We start from the raw sequence: 16261 nt of genomic DNA, 5'->3' as shown, positions 1-16261 counted from the left end.
TTGAAGCAGCTACTACAGCCCCAAACATGTCCGAAATTTTTGAGGAATCCGCCTGTAGATTCTTAATCTTTTTCTCCTGTAATTTCTCTGCACCTCCCTTGCACTTGGTGGTCGTTTGTCCATTTTAACGTGAATGCTAAACTTCCAGCATAACTATTAGCCTACAGCTCACGTCTCAGGGCCGGGAGGCGTGGCCATAGTGGGATTCGTAAATTTGCGGCCCGGAGTGGGGAAGGGGGTTCCTGGATTTCATTGGGTCAGGCCAGTGCCAATAAAGAAAATTAACCAATGGGCCCTTGTGAGTTCTTTATGGGCCCGCCCGCCAAAAAATAAAAAAAGGCCTATTTATATCGGCGATTCGGCCCAAAAGTCCGTCGGCCCACCGGGAAAATGCCCGGTATGCCAGATGGCCAGTCCAGCCCTGCATGTCTGTGTGTGAGAGAGAGTTTGTATAAATCTGTAAACAAACAATGACAATTTTAGTGGTAAAAAAAGCGCACCTTACTTTTGGTAGTTATATTATGGAGCCGTGTGTGTGTGTGTGTGTGTGTGTGTGTGTGTGTGTGTGTGTGTGTGTGTGTGTGTGTGTGTGTTCATGCGTGTCTCTGTGTGAGACAGAGTTTGTGTAAATCTGGGTGAAAAAGGGCTTCTTTTGAAGGATGCATTTCATGTGTCTTTGAAGACGTGCTTGAATAAAAACATTGTCTCCTGCATTTGTTGTAAACAAAAACAACTATTAGTGTGTTTATGCACCTGGCTCTAGAGAAGGAGAAAGACCTGGAGCAAAGAGAAGGAGCCTTTATCTTCCAGCCAACTGCAGGACTCATCTGAAGACAGAGGTGGGTAGTAACGAGTTACATTTACTCCGTTACATTTACTTGAGTAAGTTTTTGAAAAAATTATACTTCTAGACCGGTGAGGAGTGGTCCATGGTTGTGCTCTCTCAAGGACCTTGTTTTGGAGACGTTCGTTCTTCTGTGCTGACTTCTCTCCGACAATCGGCGAACAACCTGCTCCAGTGGTTGTGTAGGCTTGCGCAACAGTTTCTTCAGGCGCCCAAGGAAGTTTTCAAATGGGAAGCATGAGATGTTATCAAGGACACCATACTTTTTGGCATCTTGGCTGAGGTGCACCAATCCATGCATGTTGTATGTCAAATGTTCTTTTCCATAAAGCTTGCTGCAGTGATCAACAAAGAGAACCAAAATTCTGTGTGCATAGTCTACAAGGTCAGCACATAGGGACACATTCAGTAGGATGGTGATGCCAACTGAAAGCAGCATGAAGTTGTTGTACACTTGAGTTGGTACAAGGCCTTTTAAGCTGACTGGTCCAGTGTACAAGAGGAACTGCCTGAATTCTGTAGCTTTCCAACGCTCAACATCTTCCATGGATCGTTGCTTCCTGTTGAACTCGCACGGAACATGAGGTGTGAAGGTCAGGAGTACTCTGGAGAGCTCTTTTACCATGTTGGGCGAAAATCTTGTCAGCCGCCGTCCCTTTAGCCAAAGATGCAACAACTTCCTTGTCACTCCAAGGCATACCAAATGCATATAATCCAGTGGGAACTGGGTGACCAAACCAACAGACAACAATGCCAATGACATTTCTCCACACTGATGACTGTCATCAGAAAGTTCGTCACGGAGTGCATTGTCTAATCTTAGAGAAGCATCTGTTTGAGGAAAGGTCATCCTGTTCTCGTAGTGGACCCCCTTTTGAACACACTTGTCACACCCATAATATCCACTGTGACCTTTCACATTTCTAACAAGTGCACGAGCAGGGGCGTCACAGATGAAGGTTGATATTCTGAAAGAAAGTGCTCTCCCTTCAAACAGAACTCCTTCCCTTTCAAGTCTCTGTGCCTCTTCTACAAAAGGATTCAAAAAGTGAAGGCTGGTTGGCTTCTTCTTCCCATAATAGAGACCAATGAAAAATGGAAGTTTGTTTTGCTGGACATTACCCACGTATTGCTCAATTAAACCAAGAACTGGCCAGAACTGGGCATTTGAGCTTTTGAAAAGTGGAAGTCCATCAACATTAACTTGCATTGAAACTGATGTCAACTTCTGCAATTCAGGAGACACTAACAACTGTGATAGTATTCCACTTTCAATTCCAGAGTGATGGTATACACCACCTGAGAGTTCTGTTGTTTTAACACAAGTCACTGTTTTCAGAAGAGTTCTTGGGTCTTTAGGAAGGGTTGGATGATCCTTGGACAAAATGGTTAAAAGCTTACCAAGTGCCACATGGGGGATCATGTTGTCAATAGCCCACCCTGCCAATTGTGTCCTTAGGCAATCCTCTTCCTCTTCACTATCCTCTGTGCTTGAGGAAAACATTTCACCAGGTTCATGTACCTCATCAACAATCATTTCCTGTGCTTCAGGGGTTACAGTTTGTACATAGCTTGTTGTAGCCATTCCATGTTGATGTTCAATAACATGAAGATTTACTTGGTCAAAGTCGGGAATAACAGCAATTTCCTGTTTGTCCCTCTCAACTCCTTTCAATATTCTTCTCCTTTTGGCCCAATAACTAGACATTGTGACTAAGCATGCATTTACCTTACTCTAAGAGTAGGTCTCTTGGGTTAATATAACCGGTTATGCTCTGGTCAAGGTATCTGCAAGAAAATGTGAACAAAACCGCATTGTTAGATGGGAATATACAATAGCTATGCTGTGGGGGAAAAAAAAAAGATTATCAGCCAAATGTGGAACAGTGAAATTGTTAAAAATAAAATGTATTCATTGAAAAAGTAAAATGTATTCATTGAAAAAGTTAAATATATATTTATTGAAAAAGTACAGCAGTTCAGAGAATTAGAAATCCAAATTGCCTTAAATCCAGTACAGGAGCAACACAAGACAACACTTGCTAGCCACTGTAGCTACACTGAACTGAACTAGCAGCATATTTGTTTGAACAAAAATGTAAACAACCTATATACATAATTCTCTTTTGTTATAAAACACCAAAAGTTAAATTTAATCTTTGTAGATGTAAAACTTTGGCTACCCATTGTAGCTTGTTACATTTCTACATGTTGTCGGTACACGATCCGTTCTGCACATGCGCAAAATGTTCGTGCATGCGCTGTTGCTAGCGGTTAGCCGAATTAGCTGTTAGCTACCGACACTAACAAAGGCAAAACAGCATGTGCTAGCTAACACTTGCTAGCCACTCTAGCTACTGGACTAGCAGCATACTTGTTCAGGCAAACAAAATCATTTAAACAACTTAACGCAAAAAGGAAACATGTACTTACTTAAACGATGGTAGTCGATGACTTTGCTAGCTAGCAAACTGCAGGCTATATATTAGAAGTTCTTTGACTGTAGTAACTCACGATTGACCGACGAACTAAGCTCTAGCTATATAGAGAGCCGAAGTCCCGCCCTTCTACTTCCGGTCCATGGGACCTTAATTCAGAAAAAATATGAACGAGAGTCAGAGATAATTATTTTTTGATCCCGTTTGAATTGAGCCATGGATTACAAATATGATGTTCGTCAATTTAAAATATTATTTTTCAACCAAAGAATGTCTCAGTTTATTGTTGAACTGTTGAATTATAAGACTGTAAAAATATGTAATTAGAAGACACTTCGAAGTGTCTTTCTAATTACGTATTTTTATTATTACAGTCATCCATGAGACTGATCAGTCTCATGGATGACGTCTCTGAAGTAATTTAAATGTAATTTCCTAAACCTTACCTTATCATGGAATCAAGAGTCAAGAATCTGTTATAAACCCTAATGGCTTTGGAGCAAAAAAACTATATGATGTAATTCACATATAGGCTATTATGATTTTATAATCGCTTCAAATGTGAAAATTAGTTAAAACGCTGTCAGTTCCACTCTAACTCCCAACATGCCAAACCAACATGGCTGGTCGATTCTGAGAGTAGCCTTGTATTTCAAAGCGGCTTTCCACCAGCCGGCCGCGGTCCATTAGACAGAGGCAACCGCCAGAGAAAGTGAAGCGGTCGGCCGCCAGCTGTTCGCCGGGGCATCTCGCAAGAAATGGGAGTGGCCGTGTGACAAACGTTTCATCCCGCGGACGACGCGCTCTATAGCCGACAGCTTCGGGCCGGCGGCAAAAAGAAGCCCTGTGGATATTTTTTGCTATCTGGGTAGGAGTAGTTTTAAATCACTATACTTTTTACTTTTACTTGAGTAGATTTGGGAAGAAGAAACTGTACTCTTACTCCGCTACATTGGGCTACAATGAGCTCGTTACTTTTCTTTTTACCTCTTTGGTATTCTACGCGTCATTGTTTGTATTCCCCCCGCGTGCGCCTCATTTTAATGTTTTATTTTGAAAGAGAGAGAAAAAAAAAAAAAGAGAGAGAGAGAGAGAGAGAGAGAGACTTCCGCCAAAGGCTCTACCACGTACGTGACTGTGTTTCACCAATCAAACGTAGTTGTGCAGTCTCGTCAGCTGGCAACAAAAAATAGGCGACCAAGATCTGACCATAATTACACTTGTCCTTTCCATAAACTGCCGTAATTAGCCGATTATTTCAGTTGCAATCCTGCCAGTGGAAGCGCAATACGTGAGGAAAAATATAAAAAACATAATTCAAACCGGCGTCATCTATTGGCTCAAGAAGCAGAGAAATAGCCGATATGTAATTCCCTCCCATTCAAATCTATATATTTCATAAATATACCCATCAGGGAATGTTTACGGCGTTGTTGGTCTCTAAATGTTTTAACTTTTATGAGCGCACTCTTCCCCGTCTCTCTCTCTCTCTCTCTCTCTCTCTCTCTCTCTCTCTCTCTCTCTCTCTCTCCGCACCGAGCTCCGCCTGATCTTCTATAAGAACGGTGATGCCGTTATCAATCTAGTAGGCCTATTGATTGGTCAGTAGGCGGTGCTTTTACACCGGTTGATCTCTGATCTCCAACATAACCTGCTCCCGACCAGGTTAGGCGTCCAGCATGAGTTACCACGGCGATTGAACCCGGTATCAAGTGATCCACCTTCGTGATAAAGAAAACCCTGGGTTGAACCTGAAGTTAGCTCATTAACCCCAAATCTTGCTTCATAGTACAGGCATCTGGCCTCATAATGAAAGCATGGTTACCTTAGTAAAAGTGCCAAACAGCAGCTCCATTACCTTGTTCTAGTTCTGCCTGCAGAGCCTGGTAAACAAAAGTAGGTTTGGAAATTTGTGTTACTTGTGCTTATTTATTTTTATGTATTATTATTTTATGGATTTTATTTTTTAAGTACTTGAATTTACCTGGATTATTTTAATGTAAGTTATTTTGTAATTAATTAATTTTTATTTATTTTATTGATTGGATGAACTATAATTTGCCTAAAGATGATTATTTAGTATTGTTGTCCGTCTGATTGAATGCTTATGTTAAAAAATAAATCAGACGTTACTCAACAGTTACTCAGTACTTGAGTAGTTTTTTCACCGAGTACTTTTTTACTCTTACTCAAGTAATTATTTGGATGGCTACTTTTTACTTTTACTTGAGTCATATTATTCTGAAGTAACAGTACTTTTACTTGAGTACAATTTTTGGCTACTCTACCCACCTCTGTCTGAAGATGACACAAGTTTCGGGAGTCTGACACAAATGGTCACTGGTGTCCTCCAATTCTGTGAGTGCCTCTAACCCTTCCTCTGAAAGTGGAGAGGACACTGAAGATCCTGTCCATCCTAACCTTGAATGGACAGTGAAGAATTGGCAAGTCTGGTCTCCATCTAATACTGAGACACTGCGCAACATTCAAGCACCGACCGGCATGATGTCAGAGCCCACGAGATATGCCATATCAAGAATCCATGATGTGGCATCCTCTTTCGACCTTTTCTTCACTCTTGACTTGATCCAGCTGATTCAGGAAATGAAAAACCTACACGCTAGGTGTTCAATCTCAGGATGGAGTGATGTGGATGCTCAAGAGATTTTAACATACATGGGACTTCACACTTGGCTGGTGTGTACCGGTCCAAAGGGGAATCCACCCGGAGCCTGTGGGATGTCCATAGTGGGAGACCAGTCTTCAGGGCCACCATGTCCCACAAAACATTTCAAATGATAAGCGCCAGTTTACAGCAAAGGCAGGAGACAATGTTTTTATTCAAGCACATCTTCAAAGACACATGAAATGCATCCTTCAAAAGATGCCTTTTTTCACCCCTAAAATGATCATTGCTTGCTTACAGGTTCACGCAAACTCACACACACAACCACACACACACACACACACACACACAAACAAACACACACACACAAACACACACACACACACACACACACACACACACACACACACACACGAGCTCCATAATATAACTATAATTTCATGCATCGGCCTACAAGGGCAAAATGGTTGAATCTGGTGAAATACTGTAAAAATGTCAAATATGACTAGTTTTCTTCCAAATGAAATGCTGACATTACAGTATGCATGGTTTTATACTGTAAAGGCAGTGAGATCAAAACATGTGGTTATAATGGAAGTCAATGGGGCCATTTTTGCCTCGAAGGTGTCCAAAGGGAGTATCTGGAACTACATAAAAAATACTAATGCAATCAAATCAGTTTTGTTGCTTATCTTTGACATATCCAAGCCTCTAATCACCACCAAAGCCCCATTCCCCTATGATTTATTTTATGGAAAATAATTAATGTTTTGTTGGGTTTTTCATAAATAATTGTTACTTCAAAGATTTAAAACTGGCATTTAAAGGGTTAAAATCCAGAAAATGATTAAATGTTTGGTAGTTTTGAGCAATTTAGAAGTTGTTTAAGTGATTTATGAAAAAAAAGCAGAAAAAAATATTGATATATGATGATTTAATATCAGTTTATTGGACATGTAAATTTTTGCCTCGAAGGTGTCCAAAGGGAGTATCTGGAACTACATAAAAAATACTAATGCAATCAAATTAATTTTGTTCATAATCTTTGATATATCCAAGACTCTAATCCCCACCAAAGCCCCATTCCCCTATGATTTATTTTATGGAAAATAATTAATGTTCTGTTGGGTTTTTCATAAATAATAATTGCTTTAAAGAATTAAACGGGCATTTAAAGGGTTAAAATCCTAAAATAATATTGAATGTTTGGTAGTTTAGAGCAAGTTAGAAGTTGTTAAAGTGATTTATGAAAAAAAAGCTGAAAAAATATTGATATATGATGATTTAATAACAGTTTTTTGGACATGTACATTTTTGCCTCGAAGGTGTCCAAAGAGAGTATCTGGAACTATGTAAAAAATACTAATGCAATCAAATTAATTTTGTTGCTTATCTTTGACATATCCAAGCCTCTAATCCCCACCAAAGCCCCATCTACATATTATTCATTAAAAAAAAAAAAAAAAAAAAAAAAAAAAAAAAAAAAAAAAGAATATGGAAAAAAATCATTTTTTGTGTTTTTTGTAATAAAAAATGAAATACTTCAAATACATAAACTGGCATTTAAAGGGTTAAAATCCTGAAAATGATTGAATGTTTGGTAGTTTTGATTAGGTTACAAGTTGTTTAAGTGATTTATGAAAAAAAGCAGAAAAAAATATTGATATATGATGATTTTTTGTGTGCGTGGACATTTTTGCCTCGAAGGTGTCCAGAATAAGTTTTTTTAAGGAGGGCATGAGGGTTAAATGGACATCTTTCCAGGTTTGCTGCCTTAACCCCTCCTTAAAGCCCTTTATGGTGTCAGGTGTTTTTTTCCAAATCATCTTAGCAATTTTGGAGTTTCTCTGTGTATTTTCCTTTGAGACATTTTGCCACGTTGAAAATATGGGAAGATGATCACTTATATCATTGATAAGCAATCCACTTAGTACTCTATTTCCAATTTCATTGGTAAAGATGTTGTCAATTAAAGTTGCACTGTCAGTTGTTATTCTTGTTGGCCTTAAGATTTTAGGTAGTAAACCTATACTGTACATTGTGTCGATAAAATCTTTGCTAGATTTGTGCTACTTCAATTTTAACAAATCTACATTAAAGGGACGCGTGGCTCAGTGTTTAGCACTTCTGCCTCACAGCAAGAAGGTTCTGGGTTTGAACCCAGGTCATCTCAGGCCTTTCTGTGTGGAGTTTGCATGTTCTCCCGTGTTTGCGTGGGTTTCCTCTGGGTGCTCTGGTTTCTTCCCACCATAAAGACATGCATGCTAGGCAACTAGGACTACAGTTGAACTGGCTAACACTGGTGCATTTACAGAAATGTTCATTAATGTGCATTGTCCTAATCAAATAAATAAACAAACAAACAAGTCTCCACGAAGATCATCTTGTTATTAAATAGCTAAAAATTGCCAGTGCAACAGAGATGTCTTCTTACTTGATGTTTTTAAGATAAGTAATTTTTTGCTATTTTATACTGTTGTGTCCTGCCTTGGTTGCACCGGATTGTTGTGGTCTGCAGAAGTGCAGAGAACTTCCCCTTTTTTTCCTGATCATTAGGGCCTGAGCGCCGACAGCAGCAAAGGCCCTATTGAAACTGAAGGAATTATTAGGGCCGAGCGCCGACAGCGGCGAAGGCCCAAGTTTGATGGTGCTCGCAGCTTTAATCTTGTTATTATGTCTGTTATCATACATGTGAACCATCCTCTCATTAAAAGTAACTAGACAAGATCCAAGTGTTCTATAGATGCAGCTTATTAATATATTCTTTGTTTTCTCCACCTCTATTTCTACAGTGACACATTTCATGATATTTTCTATTTTTGTTGACATTTGCATTACTTTTTTACACCTAAGTTTGTTGTTCACAAGTAGTGCAACACCACCTCCGTTTTTTATTCTATATTGGTTGAAAATAGCTCATAGCCCTGTAGTTCTACATCCGCTTCTTTCTCAGTTGTAAACCAAGTCTTTCATTTTAAAGAAGTTGCTATGCAGGCTTCTACTGTTAAAGTGTATACTTGACTGTGTACCATCCATTATTATTTTGCTTTTAAATTGTTCATCTGTGTAATACTCACAGGTGCGGTTATTATGTTATTGTGGAAATATTTATTGGGATCAATATTGTTCTCCATGTCATACAGTTTATCTATCTAATCTAATTTCTCTTCCACTGATATTTTCATCAGATTGCCTCAAGACCTTATATCCTTATATATAGCGGTTTATTCCTCGATGCAAAAGGTCCAGGGTTTGAGTCTGACCTGTGACAATTTCCTGCATGTCTTCCCCCTCTCTCTCCCCTTTCATATCTAGCTGTCCTATCAATTAAAAGGTGGAAATGTGCAAAAAATGATGCCACTTGTGCATGTGAACCACCAATGTTCGCACACACATACATGCATGCACACACACACACACACACACACACACACACATAAAGTTCATGTTGTCATGTTGCCACTTGTGCATGTGAACCACCAATGTTCGCACACACATGCATGCAAGCACACAGAAACACAGACACACACACACAAATACACACAAACACATACACACACATGTACACACACACACACACACACAAAGTTCATGTATCATGTTGCCACTTGTGCATGTGAACCACCAATGTTCACACATACGCAGGCACGCACACACAGAAACACCCACACACACACACACACACACATTGTAGATGTTAATGTTCTAATAAGGTTCTTTTACAATATATGTTCTATTAAAAAAACGTTTTGTCATTTTTATTGCCATTTATGTTAAAATAAGAGCAGTTAAAACTGTCCAGTCAAATTTGACAGTGAACAGTAAATTAAGGAGAGTAGCAAGTGTTTAAAGGTTAAATACAACCTGCATATGGTGTGCAGTTTTGTCCCATTTAAGTCAAGAGTGGGACCTTGTATGATGTACATAAAATGTTTCAAAATGAAAAGACTACAACAGGATTTGGGTAGAAGAGCCACATATGCATGTGTTGTATTTAGACATTTGCGTCTCTTTCTTATTTTGAGAACATTTCTCTTGATGTTTTAATTTACTCATGTATAGACTTTGATATTTTAAGCATTTTTAATTTGGAGTGCTTTTTTCCTAATGTTTGTGTTTTCGCTTTTGTATGTGATGTATTTTTCGCCACAGCATTGCTCTATGGATGGCAATAGGCCCTTATCTCACAGCAACAATTTTGACATTTTCATTGAAGGGCAAGTAGGTGTAATTAATAACATTAAATATGGCCCTACCATTTAAGTGGGCCACGGCCCGGGAATGAGCTAGAATGCAGCAGGCCCTTCTCACTGGAATGGCATGGACACAGTAAACCCCCCGCCCCCCTCCCCCTCCCCTTTCTTATCAATCTATAAAAAGGGCGTACGTTGGTCTACAGTCCAGCACCACCTTGGTCTAGGCTAAGATACCTCAACAACTAATGGATGGATTACAATTAAATTTACTAGAAACATTCACGGTTTTCCCCTGACTTCACCTCTAGCACGACCATGAGGTTAGCATTTTTGGTCTTAAATAAAACATCTTGACAACTTTTGGATGAGATAGTATGAACATTCGGGGTACTTTGAGCTGGCAGAACCATCTAGCTGACTTTGAGAAAACTATAAAAAAATCTTCCTCACCTGAACAGACCACACCAGCATCCTGTCCATGTCCACAGTTGTGTGTCCCAAATCCACTGTGCTGACACATACTTACAGACCTCTCACTTCCTGAACAGGCCACCTCATCAAGCCAGATTTGTCCGGTTCCTTCACCAAAGTGGGCTGAATGAGAGGCATTCAGTGCCGTACCACAGCCCAACTCTCTACACACCACCTCAGTATCGTTTAAGTCCCAACCATCATCACAGACTGTTCCCCAGGTGTTGTTGTAATAGATTTCAACTCTTCCAGAGCACCGAGTAGACCCAGACCCAGTTAATCTGATCTGACCATCTGTCAGACACATAAGAAATATCATACAATATTTAAGTATTTTGCAAAGAATGTAAACTGAAAACTAAAAGGATTGTAAGCATTACACCATAGATTTGACTGACCTGCAGCAGGTGAAGTTGAACTCAAGAGAAAATAGACTAAAGAGAGAATGAGAAAAAAACTGGTAAGGCTCATAAATTCAACAAGCTTTAAGACATAAATAAAGTTTGCGGAAGGCTTGGTTTCTGCCACTTTGGATTTAATCCAATAAACAAAGTATCCCTTAACCCATTGCCCTTCATCAACGACCGGATGTGTGTCTATGTAAACTGAATGTGAAAGTATAGAGAGTAACATTTTTCTATTATTCAGTTCTATTGAATTCAATGTCATAATGTTACATTCTTAAACTTCAAGTTTATTGGACTTCACTTCCAAACAAATTAAATTTGAAATTGTGCTACTGAGGTTCAGTTTATCAAAGCAAACATGTATGTTAAGCCATTCAAATTCAGTTTCTAGCAACACATTTTCCTGCCCATTCAACTGTTTCAAAGGGAGCATCCCATGCACTAACATGCACTCATGACCGAACAAGCTATCAAATCATGATTATGATATGATATATGTATCAAAGAATAGAGAAGCTCAGATAACAACACACACAGAAGGAATTCTAATTAATTCTCTGCTCAGGACGCCTTAATAGCTTCACATAGCAAATAACTCTTTACTGCTATATTAATGTTCTGAATGTCATTACATTTACCTTTAAGTAAAGAAAAGGACCTTCATACTGAAAAACTGAAGTTGAAAGTTAGTCTCAAGGGACTTAATGTCTATACTATACAATACAGCTGCAAAACCGGTACAACTTTACAAAACTTTACAAAAGCTGCTTTCCAAATACAATTTTGTAATATTGGTCTTACCCATGGCCAAATGGCAAATGTTTCTCTGTTGTTTGCTCCCCATGGCTGACACTAAGGCTGCTCTGTCTCATTTATCAGTGACAGAAAACTGAAATTAATACTGCGGTGCAAAGAAGACTTACACACTGCTAGTCCTTCCTGGAACACTTCCTCTTCCTCAGTGTTCGAACTATACTGTGGCCTTCAGAAGCCCTTTTTTTTCTTTTTTCAAGGGGGGGGTTGTGCGCTTGTGACTTACAATTATACTTTATCAACAGGAATAGATAAGTCAAACAGCTGTCTTTGAGATTTCACATGTACAACGGTTAAAGTTACTCAGGCTACCGAAGAATACCATAATTCCTCCGTTCAATGAAGCAACGCACCCCAAGCTTCTATCATTAACAAACAACCGTGTATATCGGCTTTTCCAGTCTCTCCACTGCTGGCTGTTCCAATTTAACGGGAGAGATGAGCAAAAAGGGTTAGGAGGATCGTGACCGGCCTCTGACGAGATGTTACCACCACCATCTTCAGCCAGAGAGAACATTATTTCAGCTTCTTCTTGCATTGTCACCCCGGAGGGAGGTGTGCCAACAGGGCTTTCAGCAGGTGAATCGGTCGTGCTATTAACGTCGTCGCTACACAATTTCTTAGTAAAAACCTAAATGAATTAAACTGCCTTGTTTTCTTTTTGCAATGGCTATATGATGCGTACTGCAGAATCGATTTCAAGGACTTTGCACGCCGATTAATGGCCTCCAACGTTTATATTTTTCCTACGAATCTTTGAGTTAACATGTACTAAACATGAGTTGAATTTGCACCACAGAGCCGTCACGCCTTGATGCTCATGACACAAATAGCATGTATAGTTATCTTTATTGAAGTGAGTTAGGTTTAAATCGCCATCATGCATGAACGAATGATATTTTTGCAATTTTACACATAATCCATGATGATCATGTTACACAAAACTGAAATTGAACGTCAAAATGACACATTGTCAATATTTTTAGAGACCCCACAAAATTTCCAAAATCACGTTTGGAGCCCATGTCTTATTAAGGGGAGCCGAGCTCCCCCTTGCTCCCCCGTAGTTCGCACCCTTTTCTTCCTTGCATTTTTTTCAGCCAAAACTACAGAGTATGGAACCTCTGTAGCTTTGAACCATAGAGTGCAAAGTACAAAAGCTGTAGCACCAAAGCAACTCGTCAATGGCTAATTCTTAAAATTGTTGTTGATCAAAAAAAGTTCAATGGAGGTTGTACCACAAAGTGAGATTAGTGGGTCAGCGAGGTATGTTGAGTCCGTGTTGCAGGGTTTATTTTCCAATGAATTTGCGCAATTTGCTTGTTGGTAATACACATTTAAACTGTTACCTAACAACATCAAATATAATGGATATCACAAAACGGAATATAATACGAAAAAGTAGTACTATTTTACAGCGGTTTGCAATGACTCTCCTTTCCCCATCAATGCATTGCATTACGTCACATTGGGGAGACGACAGACCAAAGCCCGTGTCGGTTCACTGTGTATGGTGTCACTGCCCGATGTGAGTCGAGTGCAGATGTGAGTCGTGCATGCTCAGATTTAAACGGTTTACGGCATAATGTGTCATACCCAATGTTAGCCGAGTCAGACCGGCTCTGGTCGAGTTCAGATGTGAGTTGCGCATGCTCAGATTCAAAACGGTTTACTGCATAACGCGTCTTACTGAAATTTGTGAAATCCATAAAATAAACGTTTCTCTTTACATACAATAACAGAAGATGGTAATCATTTCAAAAACGTTTTAACTATCTATGATTGTTTGATTGCTAACGTTAGTTCAAAATGCCATTCAAGTGACAGCCTTTGTTGTGTTTGATTTCTAACTTGTAGCTAGCAGTCATTTCAAAAACCAAAAACCTTTTAGCTATCTGTGATTGTCAGATTGCTAACGTTAGCTCAAAAAGCTGTTAGCATCTTGGAAGCTACTTTTCGCAAAGTAACGCATGCGCACCTCAAATCTGCACTCGTCGCAAAGTGACGCATGCGCGATTCAAATCTGCTCATCGACTCACATGCTGTTGCCAAATATGGCTTTTGGGCTCGACCGAGTCCAGGTGTCTATGTTTATAATAATATTGGAGGGAAAGTAAAACACAGCTTGGACGGGGATGCTGTTCGGCTTTTCACAAGTTTAGGCAGCTAGCTAACGCTATGCCAACGTTTTGCTAACGTTAGCGCAACACCGCTAGCCTACCCTGCTAGCTAGGTAAATATTACGACTGCCTTCGGAGTTTACTAGCTATATCTGCATCCACGTTGTCAACATAAGACATGTGGCGTACGTAGTTTCGGCGAGCTAACCACGACAGTATTGTCGCCCACAATCAACCTCTGCTGCTAAAAGCAATCAACCTGCAGTGATGTTTGAAATGGAGACACCATTCTCAGCTAGCTGCCGAGCTCTCTAGTGTCCCCGAGCTCTCTAGTGTCCCCGAGCTCTCTAGTGTCCCCGAGCTCTTTAGTGTCCCCGAGTTTCCTAGAGTCCCGGAGTTCCTAGAGTCCCGGGCCGTGTAGCGGCCCAACAGAGTTCCTTGAGTCCCGGCCGTGCAGCGGCCCCCCTGAGTCTAAGCTAGCTAGCATCTTTCCTGAGCCCCAGCTAGCTAGCATCCTTCCTAAGCCCCCGCTCGCCGGTCTCGTCCGGCTCGAAGCCCTCATCGCCCGTACAGCCCGGCTCAAAGCCCTCATCGCCGGTCCCGTCCGGCTCGAAGCCCTCATCGCCGGTACAGCCCGGCTCGAAGCCCTCATCGCCGGTCCCGTCCGGCTCAAAGCCCTCATCGCCGGTACCGCCCGGCTCAAAGCCCTCATCTTGTCCCTGGACATGATCCATGGGAGCCTCCCCAAGAAGATTTTTGGGGGGGGGGGGCAGTACGCCTCCTAAGGGGACCGTGGAGGGCCCGCCGACACGGTCGTCTCCTCCATGGCCGCCCGAGGGTCAGCCAGCTCCGCCGTGGCCACGTCCCCAGCCACCTCCGCCCGTGGTCACCCCTCCAGCCAGCTCTGCCCAGGTCTTGGGGGACGGCCTGGAGTCTGTCCGCATTCGCCCTGTCCCACTCCCGTCCCGGACTCCAGACTGCCCGCCCCCCCTCCCGTGTTTTGCCTTCTACGGCGCGGGTCGCGCCTTGTGGGAGGGGGGGGTAATGTCAGGTTTACATGGACTTTTCAGTTGGTTTTCATGGACTTTCAAACTTTGTTTTGTTTCCCATTCACATTCCCCAGCACTCACTCCTCTCAGCCGTTCACTACTGATTACACGCACCTGCACTGCATTACGCCGCATCATCAGTTCACCACCTGCATCTCATCAGTGACCACCTTCTTAAGCAGCACAGGCACACACACTCTTTGTCGAGTCTCGTTTGTTCACGACACTCTGACTTGCTCTCGTATTTCTAGTTTATTCCCAGTACTTACTTACCTGTTGTTGGCATCCTGTTGTCTGCTGCTGCTCTGAGCATTACCTCGTCTCCTGTCGGTATCCAGCCTGTTCACACTACTCTCTGTTGGATCATTGTGAATAAAGCTCACTGCACTTACTCCAGTCTGACTCCTGCTCCTTCCGTGCGTGACACCAACACAGTCTCACTCCCTACTCATCAAATGTGTGATCACCGTCGGATATAGACAAAAGAAAAAACACGCCCCCCACCCCATAACTCGAAATCTGTAGAAGTTTTATTATTGGTATTTTTAACCCAATAACTGTTTTAAACAACATTATTCACGAGATATTATCATGGTTTATATGTATTTCTTTTAATGTTATTATTTCGGTCTATTTCGGCCAGGGAAGCTGGGTTGCTTTTTTGTTTATATTTTTAAAACTATAACGCTAGATCTATCAACATTTATTTAGATGTTATCATGGTATTCATTTCTTTAATTTAATAATATTATTTTGGTCTTATTACCGGTGAAATATTACACTATGCTGTAATGCATTCAAAGCCGATATCCCTCAATGCAATGCGGGCATTCATTTCAAAGAACCGGGCAGCGATCAGCTGGTCTTTAACGCCAGTATCGCTTTAATGTACATATATATAATCTGTGGCTTTGTCACCAGCAACAACACGTTGCTCACCATTGTTCCAGTAAGTTTATGCACCGTAATAACGTTTAAAAACATCCAACCCAGCAGCAAAGTGAATGCTACCACTAGTCTGAACAGTTAGTAGGGGAGAGCCGGTACGATTGAAACATTCCAGTTTTCTCCGAGTGCAATGATGACAGACAGACTTCCTTAGGTCAAAACATAGAGCATGTTAACCTCCTTCTAATAGCCAAATATCTTCCTGTTATTTCCTTTTATCATGCAGTTACAGGCGATAAACACGTTTTGATGGTCGAAAGTAAACTTCATTAGCGGTTACATTTTTTCGATTATTAATGAGTGTTTTTCATTTAAAGGTTCGACTACGTGCTTATTCGGATTATTTAGT

The 16261-nt window shown here is 40.8% G+C and overlaps 1 protein-coding gene and 1 long non-coding RNA gene across 2 annotated transcripts in view; both read right to left on the bottom strand.

Moving 5' to 3' along the window:
* LOC120574202 overlaps positions 1–16261 on the bottom strand; it is a 166747-nt gene that overhangs the window by 89997 nt on the left and 60489 nt on the right.
* Positions 10783–11864, bottom strand: LOC120574209. The gene is made up of 3 exons (XR_005641840.1): positions 11784–11864; positions 10974–11009; positions 10783–10869 (listed from the first exon to the last, which is right to left on the bottom strand). It is a non-coding gene; the product is annotated as an uncharacterized LOC120574209 (long non-coding RNA).

The sequence above is a fragment of the Perca fluviatilis genome, chromosome 15 (assembly GCF_010015445.1).
Source record: "Perca fluviatilis chromosome 15, GENO_Pfluv_1.0, whole genome shotgun sequence".
Taxonomy (NCBI): Eukaryota; Metazoa; Chordata; class Actinopteri; order Perciformes; family Percidae; genus Perca; species Perca fluviatilis.
The sequence above is the reverse complement of the archived record's forward strand: the minus strand, read 5'-3'. Positions and strand labels throughout refer to the sequence as shown.